Source organism: Callorhinchus milii, unplaced genomic scaffold, assembly GCF_018977255.1.
Source record: "Callorhinchus milii isolate IMCB2004 unplaced genomic scaffold, IMCB_Cmil_1.0 Scaffold77, whole genome shotgun sequence".
Lineage (NCBI taxonomy): Eukaryota > Metazoa > Chordata > Chondrichthyes > Chimaeriformes > Callorhinchidae > Callorhinchus > Callorhinchus milii.
In genome coordinates, this window is record NW_024704818.1 from 178,676 (window position 1) to 199,254 (window position 20,579).

The 20,579-nt window shown below is 43.1% G+C and overlaps 2 non-coding genes across 2 annotated transcripts; one reads left to right on the forward strand and one right to left on the reverse strand.

The window, feature by feature from the left end:
* Window positions 1-10,720: 10,720 nt before the first annotated feature.
* On the reverse strand, window positions 10,721-10,802 carry trnas-uga. The gene has a single exon. It is a non-coding gene; the product is annotated as a tRNA-Ser (tRNA).
* A 1,242-nt stretch (window positions 10,803-12,044) lies between these two features.
* On the forward strand, window positions 12,045-12,126 carry trnas-gcu. Its single transcript has one exon. It is a non-coding gene; the product is annotated as a tRNA-Ser (tRNA).
* The last annotated feature ends 8,453 nt before the right edge of the window (window positions 12,127-20,579 follow it).

The window sequence follows — 20,579 nt, forward strand, 5'->3', positions numbered from 1 at the left end:
TCCAAATGTATTTCTCGCTATCTGGTGGCTATGTCAGTGGCTGATCTGATTGTGGTTATTATATCGGTGATTTTCGGAAGAATTATTCAATTTTACTTCCCATATGCGTTCGTGCACATCAGTCCAGTTTGCATACTGCTAAATGTACTAGATTTGGCAACAAGAGCAATTTCTGTATGGTTAACTGTAGCTTTCACCTTTGACCGATATGTCGCCATCTGTTGCCAAAATCTGAAAACAAATTATTGCACCGAAAAAACAGCTTGTACAGTCATAGCGGTATTGAGTGTGTTTTTCTTTGTGCAAAACATTCCCTGGTATTTTGCATATGAACCATTGACAATATTTAACAATATTCCTTGGCGTTGTGCTATTATAAAAAGCTTTCTCACTCTTCTCCCATGGATAGTGTTTGACCTGCTCAGCATTATTTTAACCCCATTTTTCCCATTTTTTCTGATTTTGCTGCTCAACGCCTTAACCGTCAGACACATACTGGTGGCCAGTCGAGCGCGCAGTAGATTGCGGGGACACAGTGATGGGGACAGGAATAGAGGAGCGAGTGACAGTGATCCAGAGATGAGGAACAGAAGGAAATCCATCGTTTTACTATTTGCTGTTTCTGCCAATTTTATATTATTATGGTTGACATATGTTTTATATTACTTATACTGGAGGATTTCAAAAACATATTACTTCAAAGGGGCGAAGGACCCTGTGTACATCATTTGGCGAACTGGCTTTATGCTGCAGCTTTTGAGCTCCTGTACAAACACGTGTATATATGCAGTTACCCAGACTAAATTCAGAGAGGAGATTAAGAAAGCGGGGACATTTCCTTATGTGCTAATTGTTCGATTGTTTCATTGACTAACTGTTGCAGTTATGTTTATGTCTGTGCAACTGGAAAGGCCCAATGATTCGGTTGATCATATTTGTGTGTAAGGGTGTCTCTGTCTACAGCGTATTTGTGTTTATGTGACTCTCTATTTGTGTGTGTGTTTGGTTTGTGGGGGGGTGGGAGGGTTTTGGGGGTTGGTGGCGGGCGGTGGATGCCACGCTAATATTTGGCGCTTTGAGCATGGGATATGCGATTTAGGTGCTAGTTGTTGCTGTGCCTATGTGTTTAAGTGTCGGAGTGTCTGTATGTTTATGTGGCTTCATATGTCTGTTTGTGTCAATGAAACAAACGTGTGGAGAGACATAAAGCGGGCTGATTGTACGTGGATTCGAGGCTTTGGGATAACAATAAATACATTTATTGAGAAAAACTTGCTTGGGAATCAGTGCGATTTTCTTTGTGCAAAACATTAACAGATATTTCTTATTTGTACAATAAACAATGATGGTGTCTACACATTAAAAGGTATTGTTAGAATTTACACTTTTTGTATAATGTTAGAATCATAATAGATGTTGCGAACGATTTAACATTTAAGTTAAGTTTGGGGGACAACTGGACTGACAATCATGATTAACACTCAGGAGCAACAATAGGCAACCCGCACGAACAGCAGCTAGCCGGCAAGTTGCTTAAACTAAAGGGCACTGCTACCATCCCGTGACACTGATAAGAAATAACCAGTCACTTAAAAGGAATGTACTAATGATCCCGCCTTACAAAATAACAAGCATCAGATAACAGGGGTCTTAAGGACAATGTGTATGTGTGGTGAGGCACGTACGCCCCATGAGGTGTTCACCTGAACACAGCACGATTTCGACCAGGTGATCTAATGTCCGCATCATGATTGGACGAACATCGGTATAAGAGTTCCGATAACTTTGTGTACGTGGCAGTCACGGATCGCGGAGACAAAGGTACGGGATATGGGGCTATCCCGGGCTGTGGAGACAAGGGTACGGGAGATGGAAGACTGAGAGCTAGAAACACTAAGACCGAGGATATCAGATGGAAAATTGAAAGCTGTAAACAAGAAGACTGAAAGCATGAAAATCAAGCTTGTGTGCTGTAAAAACACAGTGATGAACTCCAGATATCTGCAGTGGTATTCTTCTGTTATAAGATCTGTTGATTGCACCGGCCTTTGGTCTGAACTATCGGGATATTGCAGAATAACGAACAAATAATAATAAAACAGTCAGATATCTGTTTGCTAACGGAATACGGCTCATTTTATTTTCTAACATTAGCCAACTTCTCTCGCATGGGCAGCATTGAATATGTTTGATCGTATCACACATCTCTATAGTATGGTATTAACATTAAGCATATATATAGTGTGTGATATTAACTGTGTGTGTTTGTTTGCCTGTCTGCATGTCTGTCGCTATTTATGCCCGTGTGTGTGCCCACGTATGCTTATTTCTGTGTGTGTTGGTGGTTGTGTATGCCTGTGTATATGTGTGTCATTCTGTTTGTGTCTGCACATGTGTGCGCGGTTTCGTGTCCTTCTCTGTAAATGAGAAAATGTCAGTAAAGTTGAAATGGGGAAGGGGACAAGTCACGGTAACAGTGAGATTAGAATGGTTTTCGAGAAAAGAGAAGTGAAAGAAGAGGGAGGGGGAGAAAACAAACAAAAATTACATTTATAGAGCGCCTTTCACGTCGGGGGGACGTCACAAAGAGATTGAAAAGAGGAGAGGAGAGAAAAGTAGGAAAGACAAAATGGTGAGGAAAAGTGAGGAGGAGAAACGTGAGAAAGTTGATATAAATAACAACACAAGAATTACACTTGTTCAGCGCCTATCACGTCGGAAGGACGGCCCAATTCGCTGAACAGTCACCGTTTCGGACGCGAGCTTGGGGGTGGAATAGGGAAGGGTGTGGGGAGGGTGTGGAAACAGGGTGATCAAAAGGACCGTCGAAGAGGAGTGTTTTGAAATGTGTCTTGAAGGACGCAAGGTAGGGGGCGAGGCTGAGGGACTACGGGATGGAGTTGCAAAGTGTGAGGACAGCGTTGCAAAGTGGGGAAATAGCAGAGGATGGTGAAGTGGGAAGTGAAAGTAATATGGCGGGAACTCAGATTGGCCTGGAACTGGAGCCAAATGTGAATGATTGTAAAGAGGCAGAGGGAAGCCTTCATGTCGCGGTGGGAAGCCGTTAAGTAGCGAAGCTTGGACTTAAACACATAGCAGTGTCCCACAAACAGTCTCGTACGAGGAGCCAATGGCATCAAACAAGATCGCCCTCCGGAAAAAAGAGGACGGGATGCTAACCTCATGTGAGATTAGGGCCCTTTTCCAATAGACGTTAAGACTGGATAAGAAATACCCTGTAAGAATGAATGACCACCCAACCCTCGAGTCCGGACTTCGATATCCGTTTTTTGGGGAGAGACACTGTGAGGCGTACGAGATATAAGGCAGATTAAGGAGGCACGAGTCTGGACATCCAAGTTCGAGGTGCGGCTGAAGCTGCACCCGAGACGTGAGGGGATTGTTGCTCACATCCCCTCCCTATTTAACTTTGAGAACTTAAGGTCACAATTTCCTATCTTGGACAGCTCGAGCGTGCCTGAGATGCGGATTTAGTGGTCCACTAAATTGCAGCCTGGACATCGATTGTGTGTTGGAACAGCAAAAGTTATGGCCACTGGGCAAAAGAGTGTCGTATAGTCAAAAGGTGTGACAAGTGCAGTGAAATGGGACACCTTTTCCGCACCCCCAAGGAACCAGTCCTGCTCCGTCAGCCCGGAGTGCCGGCGAGGCAGAAGATGGTGGAGCGAAAGCAGGAAGTCACACAAAAAGGACTGCGACAGGAATAGAGNAAAAAACTAACAATTGCAGAAGTCACGTGGGGCGTGAAGGAAAAGTTAATATCCGGGCAACAAACACAAATGGAGGGGAGGAGTGATGTGGGGGTGGGTGGGGGTTGTGTGGGGGTGGTTGGGGGGTGGAGGTGTGTGGGCGGAGAGCGAGTAACCGAGACAATGAGTGGAGGGCTGGTGACGGGGTCATGGAGACTGATGCTGGTGAGGCCACGGGTTTGAGCGTTCTTCATGATGTCCTTCTTGTTGAGGGAGGAGTTGGAGAGGCGACAAGCACGGAGTTTGAGAAGCCTGAATGTGATGAACGTGTGCGTGAGTCTGGCTAAGCCAGGCAACACTGAAGAAGAGGGGAACCGCAGAGCGTGTCAGAAGGACAGAAATCTAATATCCATTCACTGAGGAACCAAAGAGCGAATTGTGGTAATTTTATAATATATCACTATTTGTTCGAAGTAGTATGACATTTGTGTAGACATATGTGATTACCTTAGAAAGAGGAACCTGTTAACATATGGCGAGTGAATACCAATAGCTCTGCCACACGAAAGTCCACCCCTGGACTCCACAATTATCTATCCATCTCACTCGGACACTTCAATCCATCCCCTGAAATATCAAGCCTCTATCCTCCTCTCACACCAAATTATTGATGATAACGATGTATGTTTGAGTTAATGTAGAATGATGAGAAACAAGGACACGATTTTATTATTTTCAAAATATTTATTCAGCGATTTATTTACAGAGAGAGATGAGATTTTAAAGTAACTTTCTGCAGCTGAATGTCAACAATGTAGATTCCTTCCTGATTGTTTCCCTTCAGCGCCTACACAACTCATTCTCTGATAGCATCACCATTCATAAATGCATTTTACTTCTCACTGAGAAGCTATGAAACTTGCCGTCTTATTTGACCTTCAAGTATCCTTTCTACCCAAAATTTGAGTCTTGATATGCTCTGCGTTCCTCAACCTGCACATCACTGACGGACTTCGCCACTTCCTCACTCCTCCATTTGCCGAAACGCTGCAGATCATCCACAGCTCTGCAACTCCTGTCCTCTCTGACAACAGGATCCCTGATGCTTCCGCGGTAATCTCTCCGGCTCCACTAGCTTCCCTAGCTGAAAATCCTCATCTGGTTTCAAACCACTCCAAACTGTTGTTTCTTTCAACAACCGTGAAATAGTAACATTTCCCAATCTGGTGCTTCTCTCCATTCAGCATAAACACATTGGCAGTCGAGCATTCAAAATGTCTGTCCTACCCTTTGGGACTGTGTACAACATTTCGTTAGCCTCGCTCCCGACCCTTCCTAATGCGATATAAAATAATCCTTGCAACTGATCAACAATAAGGATATGGTAATCCATGAATTTGACATAGAGCTTCACCACATCTTCGATGTCTCAAAGCGGCTCATTATAAATCGAATTGACGGCGTATTTCGTGAATGCAACAGTCAATTGCTCAAAGAACTGCACCTAAAACAGCCATAGATTGAAGTGACAAATTATTATTATCTATTTTCGAAGGAATTATTACCCTCGGAAAGCGATCCGCCAATCGACTTACAATCCTCTTCCTACATACTGCTAAGCAAAAAGAGGTATTTCAACCTGTCTGGAATTGAACACAGGTCTACCGCTTTCGAGGTGGGTGCTCTAAGAACTGAGCGAAAGAACTCCACGATATGGAGCTTTATCAAGTCTTCCACATTACTCAAAGCGTTTCACAACGTGTATTGTAACGTGAATTCACTGTATATTTGTGGAAGTAATGTGGCTGCTATTTACACACAGTAGTTTCCGGTGAATTCAGTTAAAAAATTATTATTGTTAATTTTTGAAGGAATCGTTAATCACACAACAATAATAACAACAAAATTACATTCATAGAGCGCCTTTCACGTCGGGAGGACGTCGCAAGATGCTGGACTGTCAGGATTCAGGACGCGTGCATGGGGCAGGGGTGGTGTAGGAGAGAGGAGAGGCAGAGAAGTGGGAGTGCGACCGAAGGCATGATCGAAGAGGAGGCATTTCAGACCGTCCTCAAAGGAAGCCAGCGAGGAAGCAAGCGAAGGCACCGTGGGATGGCCTTCCAGATTATGGGGGCAGAGAAGCTGAAAGCCCGGCTACCGATGGTAAGGCGGGTCGGGCGAGAAACTTGCAGAAGGCCGGAGACAGCTGAACGGAGGGAGTGGGCAGGTTGGTATGGAGTCAGTAGGTCAGAGAGTTGGGTGGGGGCAAGACCATCGATTGCGTTAAAGGTGAGGACCAGGATCTTGAACTCGATCCTTTGGCGGATGGGGAGTCAGTGGAGTGACTTTCATGCGGATGGAAACGATCAATAGCAGGTAAAACATGACTGAACTTCGGGAAATGATGGCACAGTTTGGACCATGAGGCTCCTGGTCAGATGCTGTGGACATACAATGGACAGTTTGAGTGTAAGATCTAAAACATTTACTTTGAATTACTCTCAAACCTGCTTATTTGTCTAAACAGTCAAACTGCCTTCAGGGAACAAACTTAAATTGAGGAGTGAGAGGGAGCAATTTGGTGGTTATTGCGAAAGAAGTAACAGAGAGTTTGCGCAAATTTCCTGGTACGTCAAACGATTATGGTGGGTCGGCCAGAGCGGGTGCGAAGGAGTCGAACAGTGCTGGGTGAGCGAAAGGAACATATCTGTTAGTGTGAGGGAATGCGGTTTCAGAGATCGGTGGGTCAATACAAGGGCGGGATCTTTACGAGTGAACTCAATCCAATAAGACATAGGGAGCCATTGAGGCCAAGCCAAGACGTGGTGCCGTTCCTGGAGGCTGACAACGCAGCAGAGTTGTGCATAGGGGCTGCACAGCACTTGGGACAGAAGCAAAGGCATAATGCACTTATACGCACAAACTATTTTTCTAATCAGGTATGATTTGGGGCAGTATTTTCTCATTATTGCAACAATTTGCGTATCAATTTTAAGGGATATTTTCCTCCATTTTTCAATTCATCTCGGAATTTTGCCGGACCCGAAGCATAAATAGACGTGTTTGTGCAGCTACTGGGAAGATGCAGCATGCATCCAGTTTCATACAGAACATAGATTGGATCAGTGTAGCCGGAGTAAATATAATAATTTACAATCTTCTGTAGAAAAAATATAAAATGAATGTCCACAAAATTATAAAACTCCCGGATATAGCGAAAAGAATTACGATGGATTTTTTCCTGTTGACCATCTGTGGGTCATTAAAATTTTCAGTGCTTTTGTGGCCGAGAAGATCTGCGGTCTCTATAAGCGGCTAATATGTGACTGATTGTCAGGGTGTTGAGCATCAAAATCAGAACGAAGGAAACAAAAGGGGTGAGTGAGGTGTGAGACCAGGAAAAAACCTCACAGGCCCATGAACCATAAACGCTTTCAATTGTCTTGCAGAACCAAGGCAAATTATCAATTATATACCAAGGTTGATAACTAAATTACCAGTGAATTTTTCCGAAGCAGCTCCATGCACAAACTGTTCCTATCACCACAGCCGCTGTTCTCTCGGTGCAATATTTTTTGAGCTTCTGACAGCAAATGGCTACTAAGCGATCAAAGGTGAAGACGTCTGTTAGCCACACAGATAAGTAACTGGCTGCACAAAGCAGACTAGTTCCGAGCGAACATACGGGAGTGAGTTCCAGGAAGCAAATTGGGAAATAAAGATAATTTAGTCGAGGCAATATCACATGGCTGACAATAACGAGTAGATCGGCTGCTGACACGGACAGAAGGTAGCGAGAGATACATCTGGAGAGACCACACCTTCCCCAGCGTAGGATTACGATCGCAATTAAGTAAACTGTAAGAAAGAAATAGGTCAATTGCTGCCCCATTCACACGAGAATCATGGTATTGACACAAATGTAGCATCAAGGCAGAATAATAAAATTAATAATAAAAATAATAATACTTGCATTTGATATAGCGCTTTTCACGTCGGGAGGACGTCCCAAAGTGCTTCACAGAACACATTGTAAAGTGAATTAACTATATATGTGTGTCCGAACGCTGCAGCCAATTGCGCACAGCAATGTCTCACAAACAGTCGTAGATTGAAAAATGACCAATTTTATTATTGTTTTTGGTTTTTGGAGGGATTATTATTAGGCTCTGTGTGGAGTAAGGAAACTTGCCCAAGGTTTCGTCCTGCCTGGATTTGAACTCAGGTCTCTCACTTGCAAAGCGATTGCTCTTACCACTGAGCTACAGGACTCCACAAATAGGTCAATCCTTCGTAAAGAATCTAACAATTTTGAATCATGATGTCAACTGGTCTATTTCATATACACCTGTACCGCTTCCAATATATAAACCACAAGATAATATCAGCCAAATATATATTACCCACAATTAAAATAATCTGTTTCTATTCTATGTATAAAATATCATATGGCAAAAAAAATTCCAATTTGTATTCAGCTTCAGTTCAATCTCAAGTCAGGCTTTGTACTGACGACCTGAATGTTTAACGCACATTCCTCTCTGCATTGTTGCCCTGACCTGCAAAAAAAATGCTGCTTGATGCTTAGGTGATATTGTATTTTCAGAAGTTCGCTTCATGTAACATGAACAACAGAAGCTAAAGTCTATTCAGGTAAACGTTTAAGTAAACTGCGACACTTTGGAAAATGAAAGGGAGTTTCTCCCTGTCTCTTGGCAAACATTCGCAGAACAACAGTTCATCATTCATTCATGGCTATTTGTAAGTTACTGTGATGTCTCAATTTGGCTGCGTTTCGCCTACAGATTGCATATACACAACAAATTTCAATGTATGCGCTTGACGAATCTCCAACAAAATGATGAAAGCACGTACATTCACATACATAGAATATGCACCGCTATGACTTGAGTCTTGGACAATACTAATATAACATATCTATCAGAGGAAAAATGTCTTCAAGCTGTATGAGGATAATTTCAGGCAGTTGTTATTAGATTGCTGAGGGACGAGGCAGACACGTAGTTCTCTCCGCCTATGATATAAATATATATGGTAATATGAAAGCCACAACGGAGAAGATATGGTAGCTGTGTCCGCATTTGTAGACAGTGGTTTCGATACTTAGAATTTGACAAACTGTAATCTTAGTTTCTTCAATTAGGAGCCGATTTTCTGTCAGTTATTTTAAGATCATCATCTGTAAAATAATCAAACTTGGCTCCCACTGAAATGCAAATAAAATAAATTTCAATCTATTTTTTGAAGACGTTCCTGGAACACCAATAACAGCCAGTAAAGGATAGTAAATGTACATTATCTTGAATATTGTGCCTGGTTTATACAGCTTTTCTGAAAGGTTGTGATATCTCCTCATGTTGAAAAGCAAAGGATGTACTGAATCCAAGACATTGGATAGATTTGCATTGATACAGTAAGATAGGAAAGTCCCATAAGGCCGATCATCTAGAAATGGCTAAGATTATATCAACTAAACAAAACATTACTCTGATGGGATAAGGGTATGAGGGAGTCTTCTGGCAGCTGAGCTGGATCCACGGTTGTTGCATTGCAATGAAATTACGCAATCAAGGCAATCCTCTCTGACGATGTCGATTGTCCTTTTTCTGAAAAGGACGTGTCCACAAATCTTCAGGGCTCAGTGTTTGACAGAACTGCCAGATTGACTCATCGGCAGGAAATGGAGTTTCATCCGGTCATTGACATCGATGATTGTGCTTCACTTGGCTTCTGCTAAACACGGCACAATTCTAATGCGTAGACTTTTTCCAGCCAAAAGATTTTGAAGCATTTATTGCAATGATTAGCTCTGCGGGTCGAGCTGTAAAAGATCTTCAGTTACTCTCATGCGCTCAAGGGCCGTGCCCCGTGGTTCTCGTCAACCTGCAAATAACACTATCCTTCCGCAGGTGCTTTCCGTATTTATCTTAATACAATCCGATTAGTATCGTGTTGTCCATGAGAACACTTTATAACAAAAACGTATTACGGTGCCTAAAACATGGCCGTGTCGGTTGGATGTCCAGCCTTTGTTACATTTTGCAAGTTGATCTTACTTATTCCACCAACAAACGGCGACGGAGACATTGATTATATCGATTGTATAATTTTATTGACATGGAACTTCGCCAGATAAAAATGTGGGACTTTGTGACTGTGTCCTTTTCAGCGATTTGATGTGTCTTATCGAACCGAAAGGAAACTATATAACAGATGCAAAGATTCTCCTTCTTTTGGTATTCGTAGCAAGTTGCCTAAGTTAACAGTTTCCAGATGCTTGGGAAGTCCTCCAGAAGGAAAGGCGCTGTGCAAATGTAATCGATTTGTTTTTGTTGTTGTTGTTTTGTATGACTAAAACAACAACAACTACAACAAGATTCCATTTATAGAGCGCCTTTCGCGTCAGGAGGACATCCCAAGGCGCTGTACAGTTGGGTCAGGACCCGAGCAGGGTGGAAATGGTCAGGGTGAGGGGAGGGAAGGGAGGGAGCAAGGAGGGGTAGAGAGTCGAGAGGGGGGCCGAAGGCTCGGTCAAAGAGAAAGGTCTTGAGACCGGCCTCGGAGGAGGAAAGGGAGGAGGCAAGGCGAAGGCACTGGGCGATAGAGTTCCAAAGCCTAGGGGCTGAGAGGCTGAAGGCCACCGATGCTAGTGCGGTTGGGGCGGGGGTTGTGGAGCATACCGGAGCCAGAGGAACGGAGGGTACGGGCAGTTAGGTTGGGGGATAGTAGGTCGGAGAGGTAAGAGGGAGCAAGGCCGTGAATGGCCTTGTAGGTGAGGAAGAGGATCTTGAAACCAATGCTGCAATGCGCTTACCTTGTTGTCAGTGAGACGATCAACACAACTGATTAGAAGTTGACGTGGAAAACGCTTTACATTGAAGTGAGTTAAACGGGTCAAATAGGATGCATTATTGAAGAAGATACATGAAGTTTGTTTTCACAATCATCACATCTCCGTTTCATGGCTGCAGGAGATTCCATCGCAAAATCGCTGCGAGCAGGGTTCGAACCTGCGCGGGAAATTCCCATTGGATTTCAAGTCCAACGCCTTCACCACTCGGCCATCGCAGCAGCTGTTGCCATTTGCATTGTGAATGTCGATTTCATAATTATAAGAGTTCTTAAAAGTGCAGTTTGGGGAAAGATCTGAATGAAAGGATTCTTCGTATTCGCATGACATCAGATTTTCCATAAAAAAGGCTAAATATAGTGGTAATTAATCTTCTGTTTTCATTTCTACCAATAATGCTTTCCATTAGTTAGATTTTGCAAAAGCATGGTTGGGAAAGACAGAAATTATGATTTACAATATAACTGAGTAAATATTATTCCGGATTCAAGCGAAAACCTGTCGATTTAACCTGCAACGCTTTTCCAACTGAGAAGAGTGCGAGAAAGCATTTTAATTATCCGTTCTGCTACAGGATATAGTAACACACTCGATTGTTGTGTTTTCTTTCAAAACGCCTTATTCGCAAAGCCTAAATGATACCACAGAAGCTAAGTAACCACACACATCCAGTGTAGTCAAAAAGGTACAATCTTGGAGTCAGACGGAACACTTCCACACTATCTGCACTGTCAAACACCCTCATTATTTTAAAAGCATAAACCTTCATTCATCAAACTCTATTAATTCTTCCCTCCACCGTCCCTGCTCAACGAGGAATTATCCTAACTTCTATAGCCTCTTCATATAACTTTCGTCCGTCAAATCTTGCGCATGTTTTGGTCAATCCGGTCTACGCTTTCCAAGGCTCTGCCGTCCTTCCGGACACAGTGGTTCCACAAATTGGGCAATGTGCTCCAGCTGAGGCCAAACCAGAGATTTGCAAATGTTCAATATAACAGATAAGCTTAAATTTGAACATACGAAATTGTGCAGTGGATGCAAAGAGAGCTGCTCCCGTTTCACTTCCTTTTTCCTGTAGAAAATTTTCGTATAGTGGCAACATTTTCCCTTCCTTTGTGATGCAGTGTAAGTGATCCGGTCCGTTACGCTGCGTGTGGGGCACTATACAAATGGCCGTTATTATTGTGGTCTCAATCGTCGATATGAGATTGTGTGAGAACTGAAAGGTGGTTTATTGTGCTGCGTTCAGGTCGCTGTCCTCTTACAACGTATTGGGTCCGAGTTCAAATACTTACCGTTTCAATAGTGTTTAACTTCTTTGCGGGCATCCCACTTCATGACAATAACAAGGTCAAGCAATAATCCTTGCCTTTGATCATGGCATTGCTGATGCATTGTTTTGATTCATCGTTATACCGCGATGTCGTTTGTTATATCAAGTTTTGAAAATTACTGCAGGAGATGAGGTGGCCGAGTGGTTAAGGCGATGGACTGCTAATCCATTGAGCTCTGCACGCGTGGGTTCGAAACCCACCCTCGTCGCTTTACAGCTGTTGGTTGAATGTTTACGTTTTCAACGGATCTTCATTTCTATGATAATTTTGTGATGAAAATAGAGTTGGGGGATTTCTAGGCCTTAATACGTTTCAGCAATATTGTCGGTATTACCCAGTCGTTCAATGCACTTCCCTTATTTGTGTGAGACGGTAGCAATCTCCCGCCGATCACCTCCTAAAGTCACCTACAAGTCCGAGCCACTATCCCTCACCAGCCATCTCCCACCACCCCTTGCTCTATCGGCCACAATCTTCTGCATGTCCCTCGCTCTCAGTGCCATAGTACAACCAGTGGATTTGCTTTCAGGCAATACGTTGACAAACTGTGGATCAAACTGCCTTCATCTCTCGTCCTTGATCACACCAACCCCAGTCCAGCTTTCAGAAGGGAAATGAAGGTCTTAGTCTATTTTCCTGACTCCGCACGCCTCTGTTTATCTCATGCTAATTTTGATCTCGCTTCTAATCGATTGCCGGATAGCTTCTTTGGGGCTAATAATAGTAATGTAATGCTTGAATTTGATATAGCGCTTTTCACTTGTTCTAGACGTCTCAAAGCGCTTCATAGAATATGCTGTAAAGTGAATTGACTCTATATTTGTGAGCGAAAGCCTTCAAATGTTAATACCTTAATAATACCTTCAAAAATATATACATACATTTTTGAAATCAGTGCTCACTTAATTCACTACTGTTTGTGGGAAACTGCAATGTGCAATTGCCCACCATGTTGACTGGTTATTGATAAGAATATACTAAATGCAAGACGAAAAAGACCGAGGTCCATCTCGTTCCCCTTACCACCTAATGGCGCTCGTATATCATATGGCCCATACTACTACTATGTACCGTATCCCATAATGTTATTTTCTAAAAGAAATCTATATATAACAAAATAGACAACTGATGTTGTGTGACATCAACAGAAGGAATCGTTCACTGTATCCTGACCATCTCGTGAAGATGGGCTTCCGACAACTGCAGCGGGATCAACTTGCAATTAAAGGTGCGCTTTTGAAAGACAACCTGAAGCCGCTTTCAAGGTATCCTTCTGGAACTCTTGAGTGCGCCATTGAAGTCAGTCAGAAAGTGAACGTCGCTGAAAAAGAAAAGAAGGACCTACCGGTTACAACACAAACGATAGCAGCAATGAAACAAGTGGGAACTGCGTTGCAGTAAAAAAAAGTGCTAAACTGTCACGAACACTATTTGAACTCCATGAAATTTAATAAATTCGAACGCGGCTCGCCTTCAGATCAACTCAAAATTGTCAGAATGAACAAATAATTTAGATGGGAATTAGCTGGAAATTAACGCAAAACAGTCTGTGAAGTATATAACACTGAATTTCGGATGTTGTCATTTCTAAATTTAAAAAAACTGAACTTCAGAATTGCGCAGAGAAACTGAACAAATTTACTCTGGTTGCTGGAATATATATATTCTTCTGATAAACAAAACCGATGTGTGATTTTCACGTTTTGAACTCGCTCCAGTTTAGAACCGAGGCATCCTTGGAAATAAAGAAATCTTTAATAGAGCTCAATTTCTTGCCACCCCGAACATATACATCATGATGTCCTATGCTGCTTAAGTGTGGGAGTTTTAATCCTTACAGGTAGACCAAATCAATGCTAATTCTCATACTCTGATTCCTAAAAGTTCAGTCCGTGGTCGGGAAACCAAGTTCTGCAATTGGAGTTATATTCACAATATACTGTCCTATAATAATATACCATTGATCAACAATAGAGTGATCGTCGAAACAAGTGAAGTGGGAACAGAGAGGCAATAGTGAAACAATATGTTGAGAATGGGAAATCGATGCAGAGCGAAGGAGATGACCATATCAATATTTTCTTTGCAATATTTTCTATGGAAAATTTTCTGGGAAAATGGCAGAAAGGCTGAGATACTGAATGCACATCTTGTGACATAGGAATTCCAGGATGTCCGCTTGTACTTGTCAACCAGATGTGCAGAAAGTCATTCAGCTACTTGAGATCAAGTTCAGCGTTTCTGACTTTGAGGATTGCTTGGTGTCACAGCAGTGAATACGGGAAGCTGAAGCCTTTAAGGTCCATTTCTGGAGGCGGTCACTCCGCAGCCAGAGAGTGATCAAGAGGAGTGTGAGTGGATCTCTAAAACGACAATAACAATTTGTGTATACCAGCTTTCACGTCGGTTGGACGTCCCAAGGTGCTGAACAGTAATCGATCCGCACCCGAGTTGATGGTTGGGATCAGGAACGCTTGTGGGCGGGGAGCGGAGAGGAAGGTAGGTGACTAAAAGGAAGATGGAAGAGGGGAGTCTTGAAGGAAGAAGAGAAGTCGCGAGATGCAGAGCCGGTGGGATAAAGTTCCAGAGGGTGCAGGCAGAGAGCATCATGGCCCGTCTGGCAATGGTGGGTCGCGCTTGGCGGGGGACGTGAAGTGTGCTGGAGAGCGCTGAGCGGATGGTGCATGCAGGTTGGTATGGGATGAGGAGGTCACAGCGCTAGGAAAGAGCAAAACCCTTGAAGGCTTTGAACGTGGAGGACCCGGATTTTGAACTGTGAGATGGGAGCCAATGTTGTCGGATGATGGTGGGCGTGATAGGGTCACGGAGGCTGTTGCGGATGAGGACATGGGCTGCAGAGTTCTGGATTATCCGCAATGTATGGAGGATATAGTTGGGGAGGCCGCCAAGCACGGAGTTTGGATAATCGATCCTGGTTGTGGTCATGCTGTGGGTTAGTGTCTCGGCGGCCTGGGGTGCCACATTCTGGTGGATTTGGGCAACGTTGCGGAGATGGCGAAAGATAGAGCGGGTCTTGGGATGATGAGAGGTATCCAGGAGCTTTGAGAACAGAGCAGAATACCAAGGTTTCGTATTGGATCCGTGAGGTGTACAGTGCCTCCATGAAGAATGATCCTGTAGCACCTACGGTATGGAGGCGCTGAGGTAACCCAAGCAGAAGTGTCTTGTTCACATTGAACTAGAGAAAGTAAGCTCTCATCCTGGATATGATGTCCGAAGACAATTTGTAAAGACAGCATTGGTCCTGGAGTCTCACCTCCACTCAACTTAATTGAAACCTTCATCTTGTTATCCTTGATAGGTTCAGATCCTACCTTTGACACCATTTCCTCTTTACCTCTACAAACAGCTTCCTGTCCAGCACGCCCACAATCTTGAGCAGTGTTCCCCGTGGCTTTGACCTTGAGGCAACTTTTCAACTTATACACGCTGGTTGTTTATGATGGAAAACAGTGTTTGTAGATTGGGACACAAGCGAAAGCAGCACACATAAACTACATTCTCTCCTTGACGCCAACTCACCCTATCGCTGCCAGTTTATCGAGATAATAATCTAACTTATCTGCCTGCATCTTGCATCTTCTACGTATGCTCTACTGTTCTGCGGACTGCATTGCACCAACGGATCGGTAAGCAGCTCTTGCTATCAGTGCTTCTCAAACTTCCACTCCAGGACGTTCTCCCACTCCGGAAACTTCTCCCTCTTTGGGACGTTTTCCAACTCCCACTCCTTGTCGTTTCCCACCCTTCTCCCACTTCGAATCTGGGTTGTGCTCCCACTCCGAGACATTCTACCACTAACAATCTGGGTCCTCCTCCCTTTCCAGTAATGTGTACCATTCCCACTCTGGGATCTCTCCCACTCCGGGATCTTCTCCCATTTGGAACCTTCTCAAACACCCACTCCAGTAACCTCTCCCACCATACCAGGATTTGGAACCTGTTCCTACTTTGGGACATCCTTCTAGTCACGCTGCCACTCGTCGCTGCCTCATACAGAAATCTTATGTGACTCAGGATCGGACAACTAAATTGAATTATGTGAAGCATTTTGAGTTGTCTGTTCATGACAGCCTACATAGCCAAGTTCAACAGTATAAAAATGCAGGGAAAACCAGTCACTGGCAGGTGGGATTCTCCTCGGTCAGCTCCCTGAAACCAAAGATCGAACGGAACGAGCTCAAAAAGCCGTGGTAAAGTTTGCACAAGGCAGGATTTTCAATAAGCTTTCCAGTTAAAGCAGATTAGACTTCAGCAGTACCATTTTGCGGACCGAAATCTTTGTGTCTTGTCAAACGGTACCAAATATACTTCGGAATTCGGTAAGCAGGACATACCCTTCAAAGAGTGATATGTGAATTAATTACAATTGACTTGAATTTCCATGCTGATGTGGGATGTTTGAAACAATCGGTTCCTTTTAGATAAGCTTTACGGTGCTGGTGGTTTTCACGAGTGTAAGGTCACACATAGTCACGGGTTTCCGTACGTTGTTGGAGGTGCCATCCTTACAAGATCACAAAGTAATCTGCTGTCCTGTCTGCCTGTTCAGACAGAAGTTCAATTTCCCATAGCGCTATTCGGAATGAGAGAAATGAATTTTGCCCTGTTCCCTGTCCTCAATGAAATGTTCATTCAGTGTGTGGCTGATTGTGAAATATTTCCGCTAAAACTGCTGATTTCATCCACAAAGTACACAGCCGCTGCGTTTCGCAGTAAAATATGTGAAGTCACGTGTAAATGGCATGGTATATCAATACTGTATATGATTTGTAAGAATGATATGAACAAAAACAAGAACAAAATTACATTTAGAGAGAGCCATTCACGTAAGGCGCTGAACAGTCAGGTGTCTGTGCCCGAGCATGGGGAGGTGTGGTGCAGGTGTGAGGGAAGTCAGCAAGGTAGGAGGGTGACCAAAGGCACGGTCGAAGAGAAAGGTCTGAGAACGGCCTTGAAGGAGGCAAAGGGGGAATCCAGCGAAGGACCGTGGAATGGAGTTCCAGAGAGTAGAGACAGAGAAGCTGAGAGCCACCGACGGCACAGCGGGAGTGCAGATTTATCTGAGGGAGAGTGCAATAATTTTGTTTGTTGATATGTTAGTAAGCTGATAGTTGACAGCTGTCTCCATAAATCTTCTACCAACTATAGTTAAAAGCAGAAGAATAAAGACTGCCGTAATGGTTTGTTCAGGTGATTGTAAATAACTAGAAAATTGTACTGCTAATAATCTCCTGGAGAGACGGGGGACGGGACACGAATATATGTACGTAGTTAGTTGCAATCTGCCAGCGATAATATTATTTGGGGACACATTTGGAGCAAGCATTCTTTGTGTACGTCAGCAATGAATTACCCAATTTTTTTGAGAAACAAGCGATTTACTACATAATTCTTGCGATGGTTGGATTTCCTGGTATGTTTTCAATCTAGAATTACATATTAAATTATGAAGTATATTTTATATATGTTCCATTTAGTTATGTTTTATCAGTGATACTTAATTCTATTTCATTTTATTTAGAACTTTTACATTAGGTGTACTTAGTTATATTCTTATAACATGTTTTACGTCATTCATTAACCACATTAAGTTGCCAGAAAACTTTGATGTAATTCTCATGTTTCAACAAAGCAGCTAAACCAGGAAATTACACAGCAGTTATCATAACATTAATGGCGGGGAAGTTATTGAAATAATCAAGTACTCGGCGAGAGTGTCACTAATACCTGCTTATAAGAGCGTACAGCTTGATAGTTACAAAGCGTAATATAACAACAGGAACTTGAATGATGTTTTTCTTTTATCCGAGATTTCTTTCTTGCCTGAAATGAGACGTTTAGTTAGTTTCATAATCTGATGACAGTTTATCAAATCAGTGGCCTTCTGCCTATTTAATACTGTAAAGGTTTAATGTTGGAGTTCAGTGTTTCTAATCGGATTAATTTGCTATTCCTCTATGTTCCACAGTGAATTCCACTGCAATTATAATCCTGTCCCGAGGAAATTGTGGTCTATCCACTTATATCTCTCGCTACCTCGTGGCCAAGGCAGTATCGGATCTCTTGGTCCTTGTAACAAATGTGATCCTGAATCAGATTAATAATCTATATTTCCCGGTTAGCTTCATGTTGCACTCTCCCGTCTGTCGCCTCCGACTGGTGCTGCTGGTGGCGGTCACAGAGACTTCTGTCTGGTTCACTGTCGCGTTCACTTTCGATCGCTTTGTTGCGATGTGCTGCCAGAAACTGAAAGCTAAATATTGCACCAAAAAAAGTTGTAACGTAGTCGTTGCCACCATTTCAGCTTGCAGCTGTTTACTGGATATTCACTGGTTGCCACAAATATGCAGTCGATTCACTTTACAATGTTTTCTGTGAAGCGCTTTGGGGCGTCCTTCCGACGTGAAAAGCGCTATAGCAAATGCAATGATTATGATTATAAGGATTATTGTTACTTTCTATGTAAACCTTATATTATAGCTTATAATATCCATTTATATTGTATGGAGACACTATTACACTTCACCTTTGTGGAGAGGATTCGAATGGTTTAGTAATGTTTTAACTCCACTTTTTTTAATACTGTGTATTCGCCTGTTGAACACGGTGACTGTCAGGCGAATTATGTTTGCAACCAGAATACACAAACAGCTGTGCATTCACAGCAATAAAAGCAGTGATCCGGAGATGGAAAATCGAAGGAAATCAATCATCTTGCTGCTGACGATCTCTGGAAGTTTCGTGCTGTTATGGCTGCCCAGTTTGGGGAGTGGCTCGAGCGATTGAGCTTGTGCTTGTTTGTGTATGTGTGCATGTGTTTGTATATATGCAATTGTGTCGGTGTGTTTGTGTACATGTATATGTGTGTGTGTCTCTGTGCTTGTTTTGCGGTTATGTGTGCCTGTGCTTATGTCTGTGTATGTGTGTATATTTGTGCATATGTGTATGTCTTTATGAATGTGTGTGACTTTGCGGAGAAGCCGTGAGACTGTTTGTCTCTCTTTGTTTCTGTGTCTCTATGTCTGTCTTTCTGACAATATATTTGTGTTTTACTCTATGTATCTATTACATATCTTTAGGTTTCTTTCAATGCATAATAAAGCCTTGAAAATTTATTTGAATGCATAACAATTGAGTCAATTAATCCACGACAATCTGTGGTGTACCGCGTGCAAAATTGCTTGGCGCGTTTCGACCACAAAATATAGACAAAGCTCTATATCAAATGGAAGGGTTATTATTATTTTTGCTACTTTAGGGTTTGTGTGAAAAGGGGAGGTACTGGGGCGTGTGTGGAAGGATTTGCGGCCTTGCTACTTTTTTTGTAGCTATTGCAGTTTTCGGCTTCATTACCGCTCTTTTACCGAAGATAAACACACACAGTAACTACAATAGACTCCTATGGGCACTTTACCACACCAACTCATTCCACTTGCCTACTGTAGGCAGTGTAACTCACATAGTCACTATATTAGGACATAGGGGCAGTAACGCAACCGCAGTCGCTTCGCTAGCGAGAGGACCTGGGTTTGATTCCCCGAAAGGCGAAAACTCAGGCAAATTCCATTTCTCCACCGACTCGACTCTGCTTACTTGCAGCAAGTAGGAAAACGATTGTCAGTTTTATAATTAGTGTTAATAATCCCTTCAAACTCACACTACTTGAAGATATGATAAGGTATTATTTCACATGCAACGATACTGCCCCTGGACAGAGTGAAGTCATTGAAGATGTGGAGTCTAGACTGCCGTCACTACCTGTATCCTGGATCCAAGTGAACAGATCAGGCACGGGTGATGTGAGGACTGGGCACTTGCCAGAGTCCAGATCGTGGATCCTGGTGAAGAGAGATATAAAGACTGAAATAGAGACGGAGAGACGGAGAGAGAGAGAGAGAGAGAGAGAGACGGAGAGAGGGAGAGGAAGAGGGAGAGAGAGAGAGAGATTTAGCAAAGTATAGTTTAAAGATATGTGCTTTTCAGTGTTTAAGTGTGCACAGAGGTAAGTGAGTGACACACAGTTCTTTTGCATTTGCGTTTGATAGAGCGCATTATCACGTCGTCAAAACATCTGAAAGCACTTCACAGAATGTAATATCAAGTGTAGTCTTGGTGGCAAAATGCGGTATGCAGTTGCACACAATAATGTCCCCCAAACTGTGGTGAGCGATCAATATTATTTGGGGGATTGTCGGCCAGGACACACCGAGAGAGAGAGACACAGGTAGAGGACATAACTTACATTTACCCTTCCGGCAGTGCCACGGAAGATCTTTAACAACCGGTGGAGACAGTTAGCGAGACAGAGAGATACAGAGAGAGGAAGAGACAGAGAGTGAAAAACAGCAACTTGCATTGATATAATATGATACACGGAGTATCATCCCAGGCAACGTGACGGATTGAGACAGGGAGAGTGTGTCTGTGTGTTTGTGAGAGAGAGAGAGAGAGAGAGAGAGAGAGAGTGAGAAAGAGACAGAGAGAGAGAGATCAGTAGCAGTAGTAGAGACAGAGAGTGAGAGAGAGAGAGAGAGAGAGAGAGAGCGAGAGAGAGAGAGAGAAGCAAAAAGGCAGGGACGCAGAAAGAATAAGACAGCGAGAGAAGGACAGGAAAAGTGCTCCAAAATATCCTGCGAA